Source organism: Castor canadensis, chromosome 16 (genome assembly GCF_047511655.1).
Source record: "Castor canadensis chromosome 16, mCasCan1.hap1v2, whole genome shotgun sequence".
Taxonomy (NCBI): domain Eukaryota; kingdom Metazoa; phylum Chordata; class Mammalia; order Rodentia; family Castoridae; genus Castor; species Castor canadensis.
The window spans coordinates 65,708,910-65,730,770 of NC_133401.1; the positions used below are offsets into that span (position 1 = coordinate 65,708,910).

General features: G+C 41.3%; 2 pseudogenes; both read right to left on the reverse strand.

Moving 5' to 3' along the window:
* LOC109673951 (proteasome subunit alpha type-1 pseudogene) overlaps positions 1-11,931 on the reverse strand; it is a 31,584-nt pseudogene extending 19,653 nt beyond the window's left edge.
* Positions 11,932-21,165: 9,234 nt separating this feature from the next.
* LOC141417951 (ras-related C3 botulinum toxin substrate 1 pseudogene) lies at positions 21,166-21,727 on the reverse strand (annotated as a pseudogene).
* Between the last annotated feature and the right edge of the window lie 134 nt (positions 21,728-21,861).

Here is a 21,861-nt window from a genome sequence, read left to right on the forward strand (position 1 = left end):
ACACAGGCACAGGAAATTAATGTGAGTCAACTCCCTGTATAGCTATCCTTATCTCAACCAGCAAAAACCCTTGTTCCTTCCTATTATTGCTTATACTCTCTCTTCAACAAAATTAGAGATAAGGGCAAAATAGTTTCTGCTGGGTATTGAGGGGGTGGGGGGGAGACGGGGGGCAGAGTGGGTGGTAAGGGAGGGGGTGGGGGCAGGGGGGAGAAATGACCCAAGCATTGTATGCACATATGAATAATAAGACAATAAAAAAAATTGGTTCTAAGGACATTCCTAACAAAATGCTTCAGTGGAGCATGTTCTCAATGGGGTTGTGTCCTAAGGCAGAACTTGGATAAACACTCATTACCCCTTCTTGACCCGGTGGCAGGACAGGGAGGTGCAGCATGCTGCTGTTGGGTCTGAAGAACAGTTCTGCAAAGCAAGCTAGACTGGAAAGAGGGACCTCATGCAGAGCAGGGAAGCATGAAGCTCTAGGGCCTGGTCTTTCCTCTAAAGCAATGACTGAGCTTCGAAGAGCAAATGGAATCAATGTTTCCACAACTCTGGGATGTGATTGGACACTTGGACACATATAACATCCTGTGAGTGCTTCATGAAAGGAGAGGTAAAATGGTAGCATGCAAAAATTAACCACCATTCCTCCATTTCTCAGCCTCATTCAGTGACTAGTTGCTGTCAGGCACTGTAGGGACCTTATACAGCCAAATTTGGGGATTATATGATGCTCTGAAAAACCAGTGTAGACATGTGCCTTGGTTTCAACTCACTTAGCTGCACTGGCTTCCCTGACTCTCAGTGGCATTTCTTGGATGATTTTTGAAAGATAAGTCCCTTTTTTCTCCATTTTTTGAGCCATACATTTAAGGAAATCTTTGTCAGGTTTTTTGCTGGCCACAAAGATAGTGGAACAAAGACTTTGAATTTTTATTGAACCATATTTGCAAACTGTATATTCCTCATTGTGTGGGGTCATTGAAACTGTAAGAAAAAGGTAAATCAAATTATGATTGATGTGAGTGTAAAACTGAACAAACTTTCTATAAGGAAATGTGGCCATTTAAAAAATCAAAACCATAAAAGTGTGCCCAACAATCATATTTTAGGAGCACACAATTTGCAAGTATTATTTTTGAAAAAGTTATAGTTGACTCCAGAATTCAACAAGCAAGGTCAGTAATTCCTGAAGACTGGGAGAATCTGACTTTTCAGAGTTACCAAATTACAAATATTCACAGTGTCCAATTCTAAACAAGAAGTTACAAAACACACAGAGAAACTGTGCCCCAGTCACAAGAAAAAGGGAATATGACATAAATCATCTAAGAAGCCGGGACATCACAATTACTAGTCAAACATACTAAGTCAACTGCCTTGGATTTGTTCAGGGAGGCAAAGGATACCATGAACAAAATGAAAGAAAATTAGCAAAATGATGTAGGACCAAAATGAGAATATCAATAAACAAAAACCATGAAAGGAAACCAGACAAATTCAGGATCTGGAAGTACAATAACTATAGTACTAAAAGTACTGTAGAAGTACTATAGTTTTTAGTACTTCTCTAAAAACTTCTTTAGAGAAGATCAACAGCAGATTTAAACAGGCAAAAGAAAGTATCGGCTGGATGCTGGTGGCTCATGCCTGTAATCTCAGCTATTTGGGAGGCAAAGATCAGGACGATCATGGTTCAAAGCTGGTCCCAGGCAAATAGTTCATGAGATCCTATCTCAAAAACACCCAACACAAAAAAGGGCTGGCAGAGTGACTCAGGTGGTAGAGTACCCGCCTAGCAAGTGTGAGGCCCTCAATTCAAAACCCAGTACTGCCAAAACAAGAAAAAAAGGAGAAAGAAAAGAAAAGAAAGGATCAATAATCTGAAGACAATTGAAATTATCTAGTCTGAGGAGCAGAAATAAAGAATGAAGTAAAATAAACAGAGCATGATGGATGGACTTATGGGATATCATCAAGCATACCAACCTATATATATTATAGAAACTGCAAAAGGAAAAGAAAGAGAGAAAGGGGAGAAAAAGAAAAATTTTTTTGAAGAAATACCCAAAAACTTTCTAAATCTCATGAAAGACATGAATAAATACAGTAAAGAAGATCAACAAATTTCAAGTAGCATAAACTCAAAGAGACCCTTACTGGGACACACTAATAAAACTGTTGAAGCCCAAAGGCAAAGAGGGAATTTTGAAAGCAGCAAGAAAGAAGCAGCTCGTTATGTACAAGGGATCATCATAAGACTAACTGTTGACTTCTCATAAGAAACCAGGCAGGTAGGAAGGCAGTGAGATTGTGTATTTTCAGTGCTACGGGGAAATCATTTGCCATCTGAGAATTCTAATTGTGGCAAAATTAACCTTCAAGAATGCAGGAGAGGGACTGGGGATGTAGCTCAGTGGGAGAGTGCCTGCCTAGCATGTGTGAAGCCCTGAATTCCATACCTAGCATTGCCAAAAAATATGGAGAAATTAATATATTTCCAAATAAAGAAAGTCTTAAGGAGTTTATCAGTAGCCCAACTTGTCCTTTAATACGTGATAAAGGAAATCCTTCAGTCTGAAATGAAAGGACTGGGACTGGAGGTGTGGCTCAAGCAGTAAAGCACCTGCTTTGCAAGCATGAAGCCCTGAGTTCAAAACTCCAGTCCTGCCCCCACAAAAAAAGAATGAAATGAAAGGACTAGACAGTAACTAAGTGACTGAAGTGCCCACAAAGAAAACAGAAGAGCAGTAAAGGCAACTGCATAGAAATACACAAGTAATTATTAAATTGTTTTGGCTTGTAACTCCTTTTCCTACATAATATAAAAGATGATTACATAAAACATAGCTGTAAAACTAGGTTAATGGATATTCAATATACAAAGATGTAATTAGTGACTCTAACAAGTGATGGATAGAGCTATAAAGGAGCAATTTTAATACTGTTGAAAATAAGCTGGAATTAAACATGACTATATTGCTACAAATTAAGAAGTTAATTGAAATTCCCCAGGCAGTAACTAAAAAAAATAACTAAAAAAATGTATGGTAAAAAAATGGGAAAGGAATAAAATTTTTCCACTAGAAAATAACACAGATGAACCAATTCTGGGTATAAGACATATATACAGGGAAATGTCACAATGAAAAATCCTGCATAGCCATCAGAAACAAACTAAAATGTCTTTTTTACAAAATGAAGGACAGGAAGGTAAAACAAATTCTGTGTGAGGCTTGTTACCAGTGGGAGGGGAAAGGCATAAGGAAAGAGCGAAGGAGCGTGAATATGGTGGAAGTACTACGTTCTCATGTGTGAAAATGGAAGAGACCTGATGAAACTATTCAAGATGGGGCGAGGGAGATAAAGGAAAAATATGGAGGGCGATGAATCTAAGATATATAGTAAATGCTTTTGTAAATGTCACAAGGAACCCCCAGTACAACTATAATATGCAAATAAATAAAATAACACAAAAGATGGCAGTAATCAGTGTAATTAAGGAAAAAAATATGAAACATACAAAAACAAACAGCAAAATGGAAAAACCATCCTTCCTATTCAATAATTACTTTTCTTTGGCAGTACGCAGTTTTTGAACTCGGCCTCACACTTGCTAGGCAGGTGCTCTAACACTTGAGCCACACCCTCCAGCCCTTTTTTCCTTTAGTTATTTTTCATATAGAGTCTTGTGTTTTTGTTCAGGCCAGCCTTGGACCACAATTCTCCTACCTACATCCCCAGTGTTGGTAGGATTACAGGTGCAAACCACCATGCCTAACTTGTTTATTGATTTGGAGTCCTGGTAACTTTTTGCCTGGGCTGACCCTGAACCACAATCCTCCCAATCTCCCTCACCTGATAGCTGGGATTACAGCATGCACCACCATGCCCAGTTACAACAATTACTTTTAAAGTAAAGCAGTTAAACTGGGCATGGTGGCACATGCTGTAATCTCAGCTCCCTGAAGGCTGATGTGGGAGGATCACTTGAGCTCACGATTTGAAAACCAGCCTCAGAAACACAGTGAGACCCTGTCTCACAAAAAAGGAAATTGATTAACCTCTCTTATTAAAAGGAAGAAATTAGCAGATTAAAAAAGTATGACCTATCTATATACTATCTATAAGAAACTCACTTTGAAGTTAAAAAGTGTAAGAATGGAAGAAGATATTCAGCAAACAGTAAATAACAGAGAGATGGAGTGGGTGTATTATTGTCAGAAAAATAGGCTTTAAGTCAAAAAAGGAGGAAAAGCAAGGATGTTAAATATTTATAAAAGGTCCAAGCCAGAAATAAGTATAAAAATTTTAAGTGTGTACACACCTCATAAAAGAATACCAAGATATATGAAGAAAAAATTAGCAGAACTGAAAGAATAAACAGGCAGTTTTATAATAATAGTTTGAAACATCAACACATCATTTTCAGTGATGGATAAACAATTAGATAGATTAATAAGGAAGCAGAAGACTTAACAACACTATGGAGCAATTAGACCTATGTTCTCTATAGAACACTCCACCCAACAGCAGCAGAATGCACATATCCTCAAGTGCACGTTGGACATTTGCTAGGATAGACCACATATTAGGACACAAAATGAGCTTAGATCAGTTGAATAAAGATAAAAAAATCACTGGAGGTGTAGATCAAGATGTAGAGTCTAGCAAGAATGAAGTCATGAGTTCAAACCCCAGTACAACCAAAAGGAAAAAAAACAAGATAAAAAATCATTCAAGGTATCTTTTGTAATCAAAAAATGAAAAAACCAGAAGGAAAAATTAAAAATATGTGGAAATTAGACAACTTTCTGGCTACAGCCTAGCTGTGCAATGGTAGTGGTTGCCAAGAAATTGAAGTATCTGAGATATAGATTTATTGAACTTAGTATCAGGGAAGCTACCAGAGGAAAGGGTGGACTGTCACAGACCTCCACAGCACTGCTAAGGTCCATCGGTGACCACAGGCTGGACAAGTAGCACCTGGGTACCTCATGGCGCCTTGCCAGTAATGTGTATCCACACTACCACATTACTTTGAGGTCCAGTGGTGGTCAGCAGGACCAAGAGTGCTTGTCCTCTCCATTGTGCTCCTTTATGACCCCTGATTACCTCAGGGAGAGGGGTTAAAGGTTAGATTACATAGCCATGACACCATCAGCTCAGCCTGCTCTGTGCTTGTGTGACCAGCACTTCCCAGGAATAGCTGACTCAGCAGGTGAGCAGGAGGCAGAGCTCTTCTAGATGACACTAGTTTGCTCTCACTCTCATGTGCATGACAGAGAGTCAGTGGCCCTCCAGGTGGCCCTTATCCCAGTGTTCCAGTCTTGGCCCACTGTCACTGTTCCCTTGACTTGGCAGGAGTCTCAGGGAATGGAAAGAGGGTGTTTCAGGGACAAGTTACCAGATGCCATCACTCTACTTTTCTCAGTGATGACACAACAATACACTCTTAAATAGCCAATCGATCCAAGAAGAAACCACAGAGGATATTAGAAAACCTCCGCAGATGAATGAAAATGAAAAAGACTTACCAGAAGTTGTCATGGTAACTCCTGCCAGGCCAGAGCTGTAGAAGTGTCTTCTGGGCTTGTTATCACATGAGGAACCTTTGTTCATCACCACATGAAGTTTTTATCCAGCGAGGTTCTACTGTTAGTCTTTTGGGGTGACAATAGGAAAAGATGAAACATCAACAAATGTTGGTAATTTAGTTCTGTGGTGTTGCTAGAGATTGTACTCAGGGCCTCAAACTTGTTAGGCACCTAGGCTGTCTACCACTTGAGCCACACCCCCAACCCCTGTGGCTAGCCTTCTGTTTTGTTTTTTGCCAGTACTGGGGTTTGAACTCAGGACCTCACCATTACTAAGCAGGTGCTCTACCACTTGAGCCACTCCACTCACTTGCTGTTAGCCTTTTGCAAGCCAACTAGGAGTCTGCCTAGAGCCCCTGTTGTAGCATCAAGGCAAGATCTGCCCTGCCTGCCTAATAGGATTGCTGAGGATCAGAACAGAGAAATGTCAGACATTCACACAAACAGGAATCAAGACAATCAACAATGTCTGTCACTGAAGAAGACCTTTGTCACCACATGAAAGTAGTTGTTTGTATAAACTCTGAAAACACTAAAGAAAAAGAATGTGGACACCATAAAGTGGTCCATGCTGTAGACTAGGAACAAAACAGAGATGCCACTTACACCATTTCTGTTCAACACACCATTGAAAGTTCTAGCCAAAGCCATGAAACTAGTCAAGAAAACAAATAAAAGACAGCCAAATTGAAAGATGTAAAATCATCTCTATTCACAGAAAATCCTAAAGATTCCACATACACAAAATTGTTTTATCTAATAAATGAATTCAGCAAAGTTGCATGATACAAAATCGATACTCAAAAACTATTTGAAGCCAGTGCCAGTGGTTCATGCATGTGATTCTAGCTACTTCGGAGGCTGAGATTTGGATGATTGAGCTTGGAGACCAGACTGGGCAAATAGTTCATGAGACCCTATCTAAAATAACCAGAGCAAAATGGACTAGAGGTGTGGCTCAAGCAGTAGAGAGCCTGCTTTGCAAGCATGAAGCCCTGAGTTTAAATCCCAGTCCCACCAAAATAAATAAACAAATAAATAAACCAACAAAAAGCTAGTTGGGTTTCTATACTAGCAACGGACAACAAAATTAAATTACTATTCTGTTTCCAAAAACATCAAAAAGAATAAAAGTTGTAATATACATATGCATGGAAACAACACAAGGAAACTTCCTGTGTAGCTATCTTCATCTCAAAGTAGCAAAAACATCATGTTCCTCTTTTTATTTTTTATGTTTTTCTTCTACAAAATCTGAGAACAGGAGGGCAGAACAGGTTCTGCTGGGAAGGTGGTGGGGCAAGGGGTAGGAGGATGAATACGGTGCAAATAATGTATACACATGTATGTAAATGCAAAAATGATACCCATTGAAACTGTTCCAGGAACCAGGGGAGGGGGATGAAGGAGAGCAGTGGAGGGGGTGAATTCAAGTATGATATATTTGATACATTGTAAGAACCTTTGTGAATGGTACAATGTGCCCACACCCAGCACAACAATAAAAAAATAAATAAAAGAAGAATGGAAAAAAAGAATAAAGGGATTAGCCATAAATTTAACTCAAGGAGTAAAAGATTTGTATACTGTAAATTTAAAAATATTGCTTAAATTTTAACAGCTTAACAAGAGTGATATTCTGTATTCATGAATTGGAAGATTTAATACATGAAGAAGAAAATATTACCCAAAGAGATTCACATAGTCAATGCATTCTCTGTCAAAATTCCAATAGCCTTTTGTGGTTGTAGAAATAGAAAAGCCAATTCTCAGATTCACATGGAATTGTAGGGGGCCTGAATAGTCAAAATAATCTTGAAAAAGGAGATCTAAGTTGGAACACTCACACTTCCTGATTTCAAAAGTTACTACAAAACTCCAGTAATCAAAACGGTGTGGTACTGGCTTAAGAATAAGCATACAGATCAATGGAACAGAATTCCCAGAAGTAAACACACACACATATACTCATACGCACACACACATACACTCATACACACACACACACACTTCAATTCACTTTTGACAAGGATTCCAAGATTATTGAATGGGGAGAGAGAACAGTCTTTTCAACAAATTGTTTGGGGAACTGGATATTCACATGCCATGGAATGAGGTTGGAGCCTTACCTTACACCATATACAAAAATTAACTGAAAATGGATCAAACACCTAAATTTAAGAAATCATAGAACTCTTGGAAAATGACATATGAGGAAAAGCTTCATGATGTTGGGTGAGGGATTGTTCCTTAGGTAGGACATTGAAAGCACAGGTAACAAAAGAAAAAAATAGATGTAATGATTTCACCAAAATTAAAATTTATGCATAAGGTGACACTACTAGGAAAGTGAAAAATAAATCCTAGAGAATATGTGTACTATTTGTAAATCACTTATCTGGTAATTAATATCTAGAACATAAGAGAACTCCTACAACCCAACAACAAAAAACAAGCAATGCAATTCACAAGTGGGCAAAGCTTAGGAACAGACATTTGTGTAAAGATTTTCAAACAGTCATTAAGTGCACGAAAAGACTCAGCATTACTAGTCATTAGGGAAGGGAAAATCAGAACACAGGGAAATAGCACTTTCTACTCACTAGGATGGTTATTATCAGACAACACAAAACAGAAAATAAGGAATGTTATTGAGGATGTAAGGAAATTGCAACCCCTGTACACTGCTGATGGGAATGTAAAATTATGCAACTACTGCAGAGAACATTTTGATTGCTCCTCAAAAAGCTGTGTGCCAGTGGCTTAGCCTATAAACCTAGCTACTCAAGAGGCGAAGATCAGGAGGATTATGGTTCAAATCCAGATTTGGGCAAAGAGTTCGTGAGACCCTATCTCAAAAAACCCATCAAACACACACACACACACACACACACACACACACACACACACACACACAAGGCCTGGTGGAGTGGTTCAAGTGGTAGAGCACCTGCTAGGTAAGTGTGATGCCCTGAGTTCAAACCCCAGTGCTGCCAAAAAACAAAACAAACAAACAAACAAAAAAACACAAGAAGGCTCAGGTTGGTCTCAAACCACTGGTTGGCTTAATCTCATTCAGGTGAAATATTTTATTTCCCTTGTAGTTTCTTCTTTTTAACAGGTGGAGATTTTTTTCTTTTTTTTTTTTTTTTTGGTGGTACTGGGGTTTGAACTCAGGGCCTCAGGCTTGCTAGGCAGGCACTCTATCACTTGAGCCATCTGCCAGCCCTAGTTTCTTCTTTTTAAAACTTTTTTGCTGGGCACTGGTGGCTCATGCCTGTAATCCTAGCTACTCAAGATGCAGAGATCAGGAGAATCTCGGTTTGAAGCCAGCCCAGGCAAATCGTTCATGAGACCCTATCTCGAAAAAAACATAACACAAAAAGGGCCAGTGGAGTGGCTCAAGGTGTAGGCCCTGAGTTCAAGCCCCAGTACCACAAAAAAAAAAAAGCAACTTTTTTTAAAATGTGACTCAGCTTGGGGACTTGTCCCTTGGATCCTCACTCACCCACTCCTACTGCACTCTACTGTGAATTGGAATTTCTTCTTTGACTCATTAAGAAGTTAGGGGTGTTTTGCTTCAGTTCCAAGTATTAGGAGATTCAGCAGCTAGCTTTCTTTTTTTGAGGTGAAACAATTTTATTTCGCAGTTGCCTTTAGAACCACAAAGACACTATTTTCTTCATATAAAAATATTAGTATAGATACTCATATTTTCTAGAAAATGATCACATAGTCTCTTCTTCATGGCTTCAGAGAAGTTGTTTGGGAAAAAGTTCACATCTAGACTGATTCCTAAAACATACTATTCCACCACTTAGTATCTGTTAGCTCAAAGTACAGATTATCAGTATGTGTTCCTGCATTTAGAAATATTTGATAATATAGTTTATTGCTTACTGTTCCATTGGCTCATCAGCCCTTTCTGCAGGTTCACTAGCAGGTTGTGCAGGCTGTGCTTTCTTTGTGGTCTTTCTTCAAGGCCTTCCAGGAACAGAGACACACCATCATCATCAAAGATTATAAACTCCAAGTCTTTACCAACAATTCCAATAGAAATATTCTTTATAGTTAGGTTCTGCTCTGCAGGAAGTGTCTCTTTTAAGGTGTGCAGACCATGTTTAGCCAGTTAATTTATACTGCACTCTATAAATTTTGACACATCTCTCCAGTTAAGTATGAACTGATTGAGAATGGGCTCCAATGGACATGGCTCTGCAGTCAAAATAGCAGATGGACAGGCTTGGAAAATGTGAGGGCCCATATCATCATAACCAGCGATTAGCAGACTGATGACACCATATGGTCTCTGGCCTACTGCTGTGTTGGTATCTGGGTCTTGTTTCCAATTAGAGATACAAGAAGAGACACAGGAAGTGATCTGTCAAATACAAATCTGGAATCCAAACACTCCTGGCACATAAAATTACATAAACATTCTAGCATCAGCAATTAAGTCCCGAAATTGAGATACCAATATGATTCTCAACATGAACTTTTTTCTGGTGAGCTGCAAGTTCTGACTGTGCCCTCTTCAATGCATCCAATACTACATGGGCTTTTGATTTCAGACCAGCTGCAGCTGAACCTTGTTTAACAGCTTCCATTGTATATTCAGTTTGACGGATCTTGCCCCGGGGCTCCAAACAGTGACATCATTGTCACACTGGCAGCAGAACGTAGCCGCTTTGCGGACCTGGATGGGAGCCTCTAGGAAAAGCTGTGAATGTAAGAGCACTGCTGAAGCTCTAGCATTTTCTAACTGATTTATAATTTCACATTCATTTTCCTTCTTTTTGTATGCCTGGGAATTTTTTTATGTGATGTCCAGCCATGTGAATTGTTAAGTGTTGGACATTTTTATATTCCCACAAATATTCTTGAGTTTTTTTTCTTTTTTCCTGGAAGATAGTCAAGTTATTTTGAAGCAGCTTGGTACTTCCAGGTCCTGCTTTTAAGATTTGTTAGGTGGCACAGGAACAGTGCCCAGTGTGAAGACGTCCACAGGAGTCCAGCTGCATTCCTATTCTCCACACCAGGGCCTGGAAACTCCCAGAGCAGCAAGGTGAGGTAGTGGTATAGTAAACCTTTTTTCTTGACCTTTTCTCAGATGTCCAGTGTCCTGAAACCATCACCTTATACACTTTGTGCAGTTTTCAGCACAGCATGAATTAGGTTTCTGTTACTCCACTGTGGTCAGAAGTGGACATCCAGGTCAGTGGTTTTGGTAGGATAAGAGGGTGCTTGGGATTGAACCCAGGGACTTGCACATGTTAAGCATGAGCAATCTTTCTTTTTTCACAAACACTTCCAGAGAAAGAGAGTCTTTGTAACAAATGATCCTGGAACAATTGGATTTTCACAGGAAAAAAAGTAAAACCTCAATCTCTACCTCGTGTCATGCAGAAATGTTATCTCCAAATGGATCACAGACCTAATGGTAGGAGGTGAAGGCATGAAGTTCCTAGGAGAAAACATAGGGAAAAATCTTCAAACCATTGTGAGCTTTTGATTTTCTAAATAGAGCACATAAGCACGAACTCTAAAAGAATGATAAATTAGACTTTACCAAAAAATTAAAGTTTCCTTCTTCTCAAAAGATATCATTAAGAAATGAAAAGGCAAGCCACAGACCAGGAGGATGTAAGTCAGTGTGTGTGTGTGTGTGTGTGTGTGTGTGTGTGTGTGTGTGTGTTGGCCAGCTTTCCATTGCTATGACAAAATCAACTTAAAAGGAGGAAAAGTTTATTTTGGCCCATGGTTTCAGAGATTTTAGCCATGGTTGGTTAGCTCCATTGTTTTTGGGCCTGTGTGAGGCAGAACATCGTAGCACTGCTCACTTCATGGAGGCCAGGAAGCAAAGAGAATGAGAGTGGCTTGCCAATCCCCCCTTCAAGGATTTGCCCCCATGGCCTTCCTCTCACTAGGCCCACTTACTAACAGTGCCACAGGCTGGCAATCGAGCCTTGGACACATGGACCAAGGGACAAACCAGATCTAAACTACCAGACCCAAACTAGAGAGAGATAAAGATGGGTGATAAATAGATAAGATATAAAATCTGACAATGGATTTTTACCCAGAAAATATCATACAAATAAAAAACCAATAAAATGGGAGGAGACTTTGGTGGGAGGGGAGATGGCTTCTAATTTGGATCCATGGAGGATCTTTGGGGCAGGTTTACTCATAGTCAACTTACCATAGGTTTTTCCTGCAGGTAGCTGAAGAAATGCCTGCTTGAATCAGTGTTAACAGTAGCTGCAGAAATGCCTGCTTGAATCACTGTGTTAGCAGTAGCTGCGTGTAGACTGTTAATGAACTTCTTCATGAACTTTCACCATCCATAACTCAGACTGAGCAGATACTCTGTGTACTCAGTACTGGACTCTGACTAATGATCTGTGCTGCCATCCAAGGGGAAATGTTCGTGATTGTGTTTGCCTTCACTGTGACAAAAAGTCTGACATAAACAACCTAAGGGAGGAAAGCTTTATTTTGGGTCATAATTTTAGAGGTTTCAGTCCATGCTTGACTGCTTTCATTGCTTCTAGGCCTGTGAGCAGGCATAAGCATCATGGGAGAAGGGCATGGCAGGGGAAAGCTGCTCACTCATGGCAGCCAGGAAGCAGATAGAGACAGGAAGGGGCCAGAGACAAGGTGTACCCTTCAAAGGAGGGCCCCCAGGGACATACTTCCTCCAGCCGGCCCACCTCCTAACAGCCCATTCAGCACGAACTCATCAACAGTTAACCCACCGATGAAGTGAGCGTCCTCATGATCAATCACTTTGCACCAGCATCACCCGCTGGGGACCAAGCTTCAATGCATGAGTGTTTGGGGAAACACTTCAAGCGATACAGACTAAGGAAAAAAGCCTTCTGAAAGAGCTGGTAATTGAACAATTTGAGCAAAAAAGATATGAACATAACCTTTTTCTTTTGTGACTGAGGTGGGGTCATACTTTCAAAGTGATTTTGAACAGAAGACAAAATATCCAATTTTAAGCATATTGAGTTTGAAATAGCTCAATGAAACACTTGCTAAAAATATGAAGTGCTAATATACTCTGGTTTGATATGTTATTTTTGTCAGTTAACAGTATATTTTTTGTGTTAAATACTGTTATACTGTTGCTTCATAGGAAATTTCCTATAAAATGTGATGGAGACTATAAAATTATTATTCTTAAGAAATTAAGCTGTATGCTGGTGGCTCACACCTGTAATCTTAGTTACTCAGGAGGCAGAGATCAGGAGGATCATGGTTCAAAGCCAACTCATGCAAATAGTTCATGAGACCCTATCTTGAAAATATTCAACATCAAAAAGGACTAAGTGTGAGGCCCTGAGTTCAAACCCCCAGTAATGCAAAAAAAATGTTTTATGTTGGTGTTTGTGGTCCTAGGGATCAAACCTAGGGCCTTGCACATGCTAAGCCAAGTGCTCTACTGAGCTCCACCCCTAATCTTCTATTCATTTATTTTTAGAGACAGAGCCTTGATAAGTTGCCCAGTTGGTCTTGAACTCCTGGGTTCAAGTGATTCTCTCTTGCCTCAGTCCTGAGTAGCCAGGACTATAGGCATGTACCCCTACACTTGGCTCCTATAAAATTATTTTCATCAAAACAATTATCTAATTCTTGAAGGAATGAATGGGGTATTAAGCCAAACTAAAATACAAATCCTTGTGATCATGGCTATAGGAAAACATGTCTTTTTTTCCTACTTAAAAAAAAAAACTTATTGCCAGGTACCAGTGGCTCATACCTGTAATCCTAGTTACTTGGGAGGCTGAGATCAGGAGAATCATGGTTCAAGGCCAGCCTGGGCAAATAGTTTGTGAGACCCCCATCTCCAAAAATAACCAGAGCAAAATAGACTAGAGGTATGGCTTAAGTGGTACAGTGAGTGTTTTGAAGCCCTAAGTTCAAACCCCAGTCCCACAAAAAAAAAACCAAACAAACAAAAAACAAAATGACAACAAAAACTTACCAATGTTCTGTTTTGTACTATGGTTTTGTACAATATCATCATTGGGGAACCTAGGTAAAAGATACATGGGATCTCTCTTCATGTGCATCAACAATTATCTCAAAAATCAAAGTTTAAGAAACAAATTAACCAAACATCAAGGGGGTACATGAGAGATACTGAGTTAACAAATTCCTTTCTTCTCTGTAAAAGAATTTGTTCTTAGATTACTTTTCTAGCTCTGTTTTCATGGTAACCTACCTAGAAAGTATATAAACTGTGTTCCTAAGCAACCTTATTTATGGTTCTGATTGCTTTGGTAACCTGCTAAAAAGATTCAACAGTTGCAATACTAGTCAACCTTGTTCGTGATAAAAAGACTCCTGATGGGTAAGTTGTACCTGTCCAGGTACATCATGGGATGAAGGGACACAGGAAAGTAAACTATGCTCTTAGACTATTTAAGAGACACTGGCTCTGGTAGGGCTCAGGGCTCCAAAGCCAGTGTGAGGCTTGTTTCCTTGTACCTGAGCTGCCATTTGAAACATTAGAGGAAACAGCTGCTGAACAGCTGTGTGCATTTCTGAAGGAAGTGTCTGATACCACAAGCTGTCTGCCTTCCTTATTACAACATGAGTGAAACCATGTGATAGTGTGAGTGTGGAGGAAATGATGACTTCTGGTCCAGAAGATTCTTGGAGGATGGCTGAAAAGCTCTGCCTATGTAATTTTAGACATAAGGTCTATCCACTGTCTTAAGATTTTCTGGATGTTAAGATGCATGGATGTATTTATGGGCTATGTCTGTTACTGACTTAATCTGTCTCCTCTTGCTATGACACAATATCTGGGGACAAAACCTTTTATAGGGGGCCAGGGCACTACCTAAGCAGGTTTCCCTTCGCAAGTTCTAATTGGTGGGTTTAGAGCAGGCAGACACAAGTTCTGTGGAGTCATGTTCTTACCGAGAGGTAGTCACTGTGGCATATCTGGCCAGTCCATGTGGCCAAACTATGGTTTGGATATAGTTTTGTCTCCAAGGGTTCATGTGCTGGGGGCTTGGTCTTTGGTATAGTAGTGTTGAATTGGTTGAACCTTTAAGAGTTGAAGTCTAGATAGGCATGGTGGTGTATACCTATAATCCAATCCTGCTCAGGAGGATTGGGAGTTTGAAGCCAGCCTGGATGAAGTGTGCGACCATGTCTGAAAAAAAAAAAAAGCAAAAGAACTGAGAGTGTGGTTCAATTGGTAGAGCACTTGCCTCTCAAGTATAAGGCCATGAGTTCAATTCCCAGTACCACAAACACTATAAAAAGAGGTGGGGTCACTGAGGCACTGCTTTCAGAAAAGATGAATGCTGGTCTTCAGGAGTGACTTTGTCCTCTCAAGACTGGATTGTTATAAAGCAAGGCAGTCTCTGCCCTTCCCCCTTCTACACAAGGCCATTTTCCCTTCCTACTTCTCCACCATGTTGTGATTCAGCACTCAACAGTGACTAATCAGATGGCACCACTCAATCTTGGATTTTCAGTCTCTCAAACCATGAGCTAAATAAATCTCTTTTCTTTATAAAGTACCCAACTGAGGAACTATGTTATAGCAACAGAAACCAAACCAACACAAAGGGTGTGACTGCCAATACGGTGAACAAGTAGATTGAAACTAGCTGTCCCATAGGAGCTGGCCACCAGGAGGCAGTTGTATAATGCAGATACCTGATAGATCACCTTGAGAAACTGCAAGGAGGTGGACAACTGGAAAGTTTGTCTAAGCTCTGCTTGTGGTATGCAAAAGTCCAGGTTCTTTACAAAATGGATGCTAAGGCAACATAAAGTTATAAAGAACTTACCATACCCTGCAGATCCACAAAAAAGTGTTCATGTGAGCACACAGTGAAGTAGCACCTTTTTATAAGCCAGGAGAGGAGGCCTTGGAATGGATACTACTTCCCAGCACCTACACCCTTGGACCTTCCTCCCTCCAGAACTGTGAGAAACAAATCTCTCATTTGCAAGCCACTCAGTCTATGGTGTTTTGTTAAGGCAGCCCAAGCAGACCAATGAACCTAACCCACAACCAGCAATTCTGTTCTTAGGTATCTGTCCAAGAATAATGAAATCTGTGCCCACCAAAGACTTGTACACTAATGTTCATAGCAGCTTTACTCAGAACTTTGAAGCAATCTAAGTGTCCATTAGCAGGTGGATGGATAAGCAAATTTTTGAATATTTATGCAATGAAATGCTACAAGGTAATTGAAAAGACAGAATTACCAATACATACAACATAGTGGGCGAATCTCATAAATAATATATTAGTGAAAGAAGCCAGACACACAAACGTACATACTATATGATTTCCATGAGGTTTCTATGAGGTTTTAAAACTGGCAAAACCAATTTATGGTGAAAGAAATCAGAATAGTGTTTGCTGCTGGCTGGGTAGTTTTCAGTGGTGGCTTAGTCAGCTTCCCATTACTGTGAAAAATACCTAAGATAAACAACTTATAAGGAGGAAAGGTTTAGTTTCACTCCTGGTTTCCATTCATGGTTGGATGGCCCTGTTGCTGTGAATCTATAGCAGCACCGTACATCATGGCAAAAGCACGTGGCAGAGGAAACGGAAGAACTCATGACAGCCAAGAGGCAAAATAGAGAGCCAAGAAAGGGGCAGGGTCCCAGGGTCCCCTTCAAAGGCCTACCTCCAGTGATCTGTTTTCCTCCCACTAGATCTCACTTTTCAAAGGTTCCATCACCAGACTAGAAATGTGGCTCAAGTCATAGAGGGTCTGCTTAGTGAGCACAAAGCTCTGATTTCAAATCCCAGTACCACAGCAACTACAACAAAGAATAAAATAAAAAGGTTCCATCACCCTCTAATAGTGCCACAAGCTGTAAGCTCTTGATACATGGACCTTTGGGGGCCATTCAAGATTTAATTGGAAGTACCTTGAGGGAACTTTATACCATGATTAGAGGGTTCCATGTCTTATTTGGAGTCAAACACATTTATCAGCATTTTAAAAAATGTACACTTTGTTATATATCAAATAGTATTAGAGGGAAATAAAACAAGCATCATTAATGTGTCACTGTGACTGTTCTTACCAATCAATGCATGTTCTTGTGGCTGAATACTGAACAGATCTGAAGACAGAGCTCATCTGTAAGTCCATTATGGTTGACTCTCAGTGGCTGACATCCATTTTGAAATACTTTTTGCTGAAAATTAGAAAAATGTGTGTTTATGTGTGTGTGTGTGAGCACATAAACATTCAATATTTTTAGACATTCAACATTTTACCAATCTTCTTTGCTTTGTTATCTATACTCTCCCTCAAAAGCAGTACATTATTTGATGGTGTAGAATGGATAAGGATTGTTAAAAGAAATGACCATCATCCCCAAACTGCTGAAATAAGTGGTTTCAGAGCCTCCCACAGACCATTTATAACACAGCCCTTCACTGTAAACCCAAGTATGTGCAGTATTTTTAAAATTTCAAACAAAAAGTTGAAAGAATTTTATAGAAACCATATAGCACCTCTTAGATTCTATCACTGATGTGTTTTATTACTGCTAGCACAACCCTGAGTAGCTAAAACCTGGAACAACATAAAATGTCCACAGTAGATAAAGCTATCTGCAATAAGAAGGATAAAATGGAGAACAAGACACAAAAATATAGGTGTATGATTTATTTTATAAAGTTGGTCACAGGTGAATCTCTTGTGTAAGAATGTGTAAATGGGTGGTAAAACTATAAAGAAAAGTCTATCTCAAAAGTCATGACAGTAGCTGTGCTTAGAGGGAAGTACTGGGTGGAGGTGTGGCTCAAGTGGTACAGCAGCTGCCTGGCAAGTGTGAAGTACTGAGTTCAAACCCCAGTACTGCCAAAAAAAATTAAAAATTAGAAGGGAGTACTGAGTGTTAATAAGGGTCTACTTCTCAACTTGGGTGGATGACTACTGAATTTTCTCTTTATAATTGTGTTTTATTGGACTCTAATTAGTTTTCTGTATATACTTAACATTTTAAATAGTATGAGAAATGAGCATTTATGAATCAATGCTGAATTTATTTCATTACATGTTTCTTCATTCTATGCACTGTACAAGTTTTTTTTATAATGAATGTATAATTTTCAGAGTAAATAACAAAGGGCTATTCCTTTTAAAAATTATGCATATATATTATCTCAAAATGAAAATTCACATTTGAGCATCTCTATAGGAAATGGCCAATGTGTCTGCTATAGTTTTGTGTTAGAATTTTCATCACTGTGATAAAATACTTGGCATAAACAACTTCAGGGAAGGATTTGTTTTGGTTCATGGTGTCAGAGGTTTCAGTCCATAGCTCTTGGCTCCTTTAATTCTGGGTCTGTGGTGAGGCAGAGCATGTGGCAGAGGCTGTTCACCTCAGATAAGAAGCAGAGACAGAGAGGGACCCAGGACAAGGTGCAGCCCCAGTGGCACACCCCCAGTGACCAAATTTCTCCACTAAAACCTGCTCCTATAGTTTCCACCACCTCCCAAAATAGCTCCACCAGCCAGGAACCAAGCCTTCAATACATGAGCCTTTTGGAAGAGGGACACTTCACATTCAAACCATAACACATTTGGATCTGGAATGTCTTCAAAGGCCCCTGTGTTAAAGACCTGGTCCCCAGCTTCAGGCACTGTTGGAAGCAATGGAGCCTAGAGGAGGTCTTCCTATCATTGGGGGTGTGTGCTGGAAGAGGATTGAGGGACCCTGGTCTCCTTCTCTTTCTGGCTTCATCTTATATCCCAGCCATGATTTGAGCAGCTTCTTCTACCACAAGCTCCCAACCATGAGTGCTGCCTTGCTACAGGCCCCAAAGCAACAGGGACAGTTATCACAGACTGGAACCTCCAAACCTGGGAGGCTTAAAAATAAACCATTTCTCTTATAAGTTAAATATCTGAAGTAATTATTCAGTATGGAAAGCTGACATGGTACCTATGTAGGCAGTTAAACATCAGAAAGTATCTAAATAATGAACAAATAGGTAACACATTTAATTTTCTAAGTAACTAAAATTATATACAAAAACAAGGTAACATTTTTATTACATCTAATTTCACAAGTTCTTGAAATTACATATTCAAACAAGGTAATTGTTTATTCTATTAAATACAAGTATATATTTAATATATGGAATACTAGGCATATATTGTCAGCAACTGCTCACAATTTATGAAGTATAAATTGTGAAACTTTCCAGGATGAAATCAAGCAGTGTACCAAAATATGTTAAGAGTTTTACCAGTACTCCATCCAGCAATTCAAGTTCAGGGAGCTTAAGAAAATAATCTTCAAAGATATAGCTGCAAAGGTATTAATGGTGAAAAAAGACTTAATATAAACAACTAGCAATAAGGATTTAGTTAGATGTATTGAATCAAATAAGCTTTAGTTAAATGCTTTTAAAACATTAAATGCAGTGAATACACTGAAGCCATTAGAAACACTACTTAGAGAATATTAGTTGGCAAATTCAAATGTCCAAGGCATATTTTTCAGCCGGGGGGTGGGGCGTGGAACAGGGTAGATGACAAGACTGAGATTAATGTAGAACTCAAAAGGCTGTTCAAGGAGGAAATCAAACGACATCACTAATTTTCTGCATTTTAATGGCACCGAGAGCATTTTTCTTTTACCTCTTTGGTGTTTGGCGAACCTTCCGTTTTTCTTATAACAAAGTATTTACTTAAGAATAAATTGTCTGTTGGTTCCCAGTACCTGGAATGCACCTCCCCAGGTAACCTTTGCTCCGTCTCACCCTACAGGCCCCCCAGCTCACATTCCCAAATTGTCCCCAGAAACCCCAATCCTGCGCTTCCTTTGCTTTCCCCGGTAACAGGGATCCTCTAAAGTGCTGTGCAATTATCTCTGTGACTTCTTGTCTGCTCCCTGCCTTATAAAACCTACTCCACCTAGAGCAATGGTGTTCGTTTTGTCCGTTAACGTGTTTCAAACCGACGTCAATGGTGCCTGCACCAAGCAGATGCTCAACACCCCTTTGATGATAACTGCGGGTTATGTTACTCTACCGAGTCACCATCTGCTGGCCTCACCGTCAGTCACATGAGTGCACAGCGATGACACTGGGCTCGGGCAGCCTACCTTCACTGACTGGAACCCAGGGCTCCACAGCTGAGAGGGGACAGGTGTGAACCCCAGAGCGCTTGGGGAGCCTTGTTGCAGCCAAAGAACGCGATCGGCCCCGCCCCCGGCAGACAAGCGCGGGAAACTACATGTCCCAGAAGGCTTTGGTCCTCGCGTGGACATTTCCCAGGAGACGTAGCAGCCGCGCGAACACAGCCCCGCCCCTTGTGCACCTTAGTGGTGGTCATGGTCTGGCCGGGGTTGGAGTTGGGGTCAGACGTCGCGCTTGCGAAGCACCGAAGCCAGGCGGCTGTCGGGTGGCACAGGTCCGGAGCCTCGCGTTTGCGGATCGCGGCGGCGGAGCCCGGGGAGGTGAGCTGTGGAGGGGCGGGGATTGCGGGAGGCGGGCGCGGGCCTCGGGAGGATGCGGGCGGGGAAGCGGCCGGGACCAGCTGAGAGGCGTTTGCAGGCGCGGTGGCCCCGCGGGCTCTCGACTGCCCCGCCGGCCGGCCGCGACGCCGCCTGGACGTGTGCGGTCGGCGCTCGGTCCCGGTTCGCCCCAGCGCAGCCTCCCGCCTCCTGAGCTCCGTCCCGGCGCGTTCCCTGCCCGCGCTGCCGGCTTGGAGCGGCCGCGGCCGCGGTCACGCGTGGGAAACGCGGTCCTCCCCGGGGAGCCAGGCGCCCGTCCCGCAGAACCAGAACCAGGTCTTCCTTTTCTGCGGCCGGTCCCCGCCGGGCATGGGGAAGCCACCAATTGAGGTTTGGGGAAGAATCTTTCTAAAGCCCTGGAAATTGATTGCTTTGCAGGAGGCAAAGGAATTGGGATCAAGAGCTTAAGACCGAGAAAAATTGTAGCAGGAAAGACAGTGAGACTAGAGCTGCTGCTCAGGGTGCGGGCTTGGAGTCCTGTGACTTCTCACTGGCTGTGTCAATAGGGACATTTGGCCCCACTCTGCCCTCAGTTTCCTGAGCTATAAAGTGGGGGCGCCAAGCAGTGTAAGGTGGTGCTTGGATGGCGTGAGGCTCTGCTATGGGGTCCAGGGTCTCCTCCTAGTCTTGTTCCTGGAGATTTTCCTGAGCCAAGAAGAGTGGGGTCTTGGGTCAGCATGGCCCCAGCCTTTCGCTCTCTGCCCACTCCACTACCAGCAGCTTCTGACTTTCCTCTCTGAAGGTCCCTGGGGTCTCTGGTGGTGAAAAGGATTTGACAGCTGCTATGCTGACGGGCTGAAAGTAGAACAGGATTCTTTTTTAAATTTAATTTTAGAGCTAAATTTTAAAAGAATGTGAGTTTGAATTCACGTTTAAAACAAAACCTTAAAATTACTGATTGGTTTAAAATGGTTCTATGGAAAAACTAATCTGTAACAAAACTTGGCATAGAGTTCGAAGGATCCACTGTTTTTGAGCAAAGTGAATAAAGATTCCAAGGCGCAGGACCAAGGAGAGGGTCCTTTTACAACATTCACAACAGCAGGCATTTTCTCTTTTTGACAGGTGATGGGCAGAGAACTGCTCTGATAGCTTTGTCAAACACTGTCTTGAGACCTTGCTGTGTGAGAGCTGTGCACTCCAGGTATTTTACAGCACCAGTCTCCTTAGCCATGGCTAACCCCTGCAGGTAGGTGATGGGAGTCAGCTTCTTCTCCTTCATTCACCTTCTCCGTGGTGTCTTTATCATCTCTGAGATCAAGTTTCATTCCCACTGGCATGATGGGAGTATTGGGACAATGGTGACACACTTCGGGATACCACTTTGTGGGGACATTTTCAAATGATGCAGGATTCACAGGGAAAAGCAAATTAAGAATATATCTGTTTGTGGATAGGAGAGGGGGCGTAGTCTGTTGTAGTCTTCTTGTCCAACTGTATCCAACAGGTTTTCCATCTGCCGTAACATTGGCAGAATAGTTGTCAAAGATGATAGGGATGTATTCTCCAGGAAATATATTGGTGGTATAACTGATCAGTGGGTATGTTTTACCTGCAGCTCTGTCTTCCACCACCACACACATAATGGCCTGCATCTGGGCTGCTGATGGCCACAGTGGGTGGTGGTCAGGCACAGAAATGGAAGTGGCAGGCATGGGAAACTGAGGGCAACTGCTGGCTGCAGGATATGGGATACTGGGACCACTGTCTGTGCCAGGTAGCTCTCCGA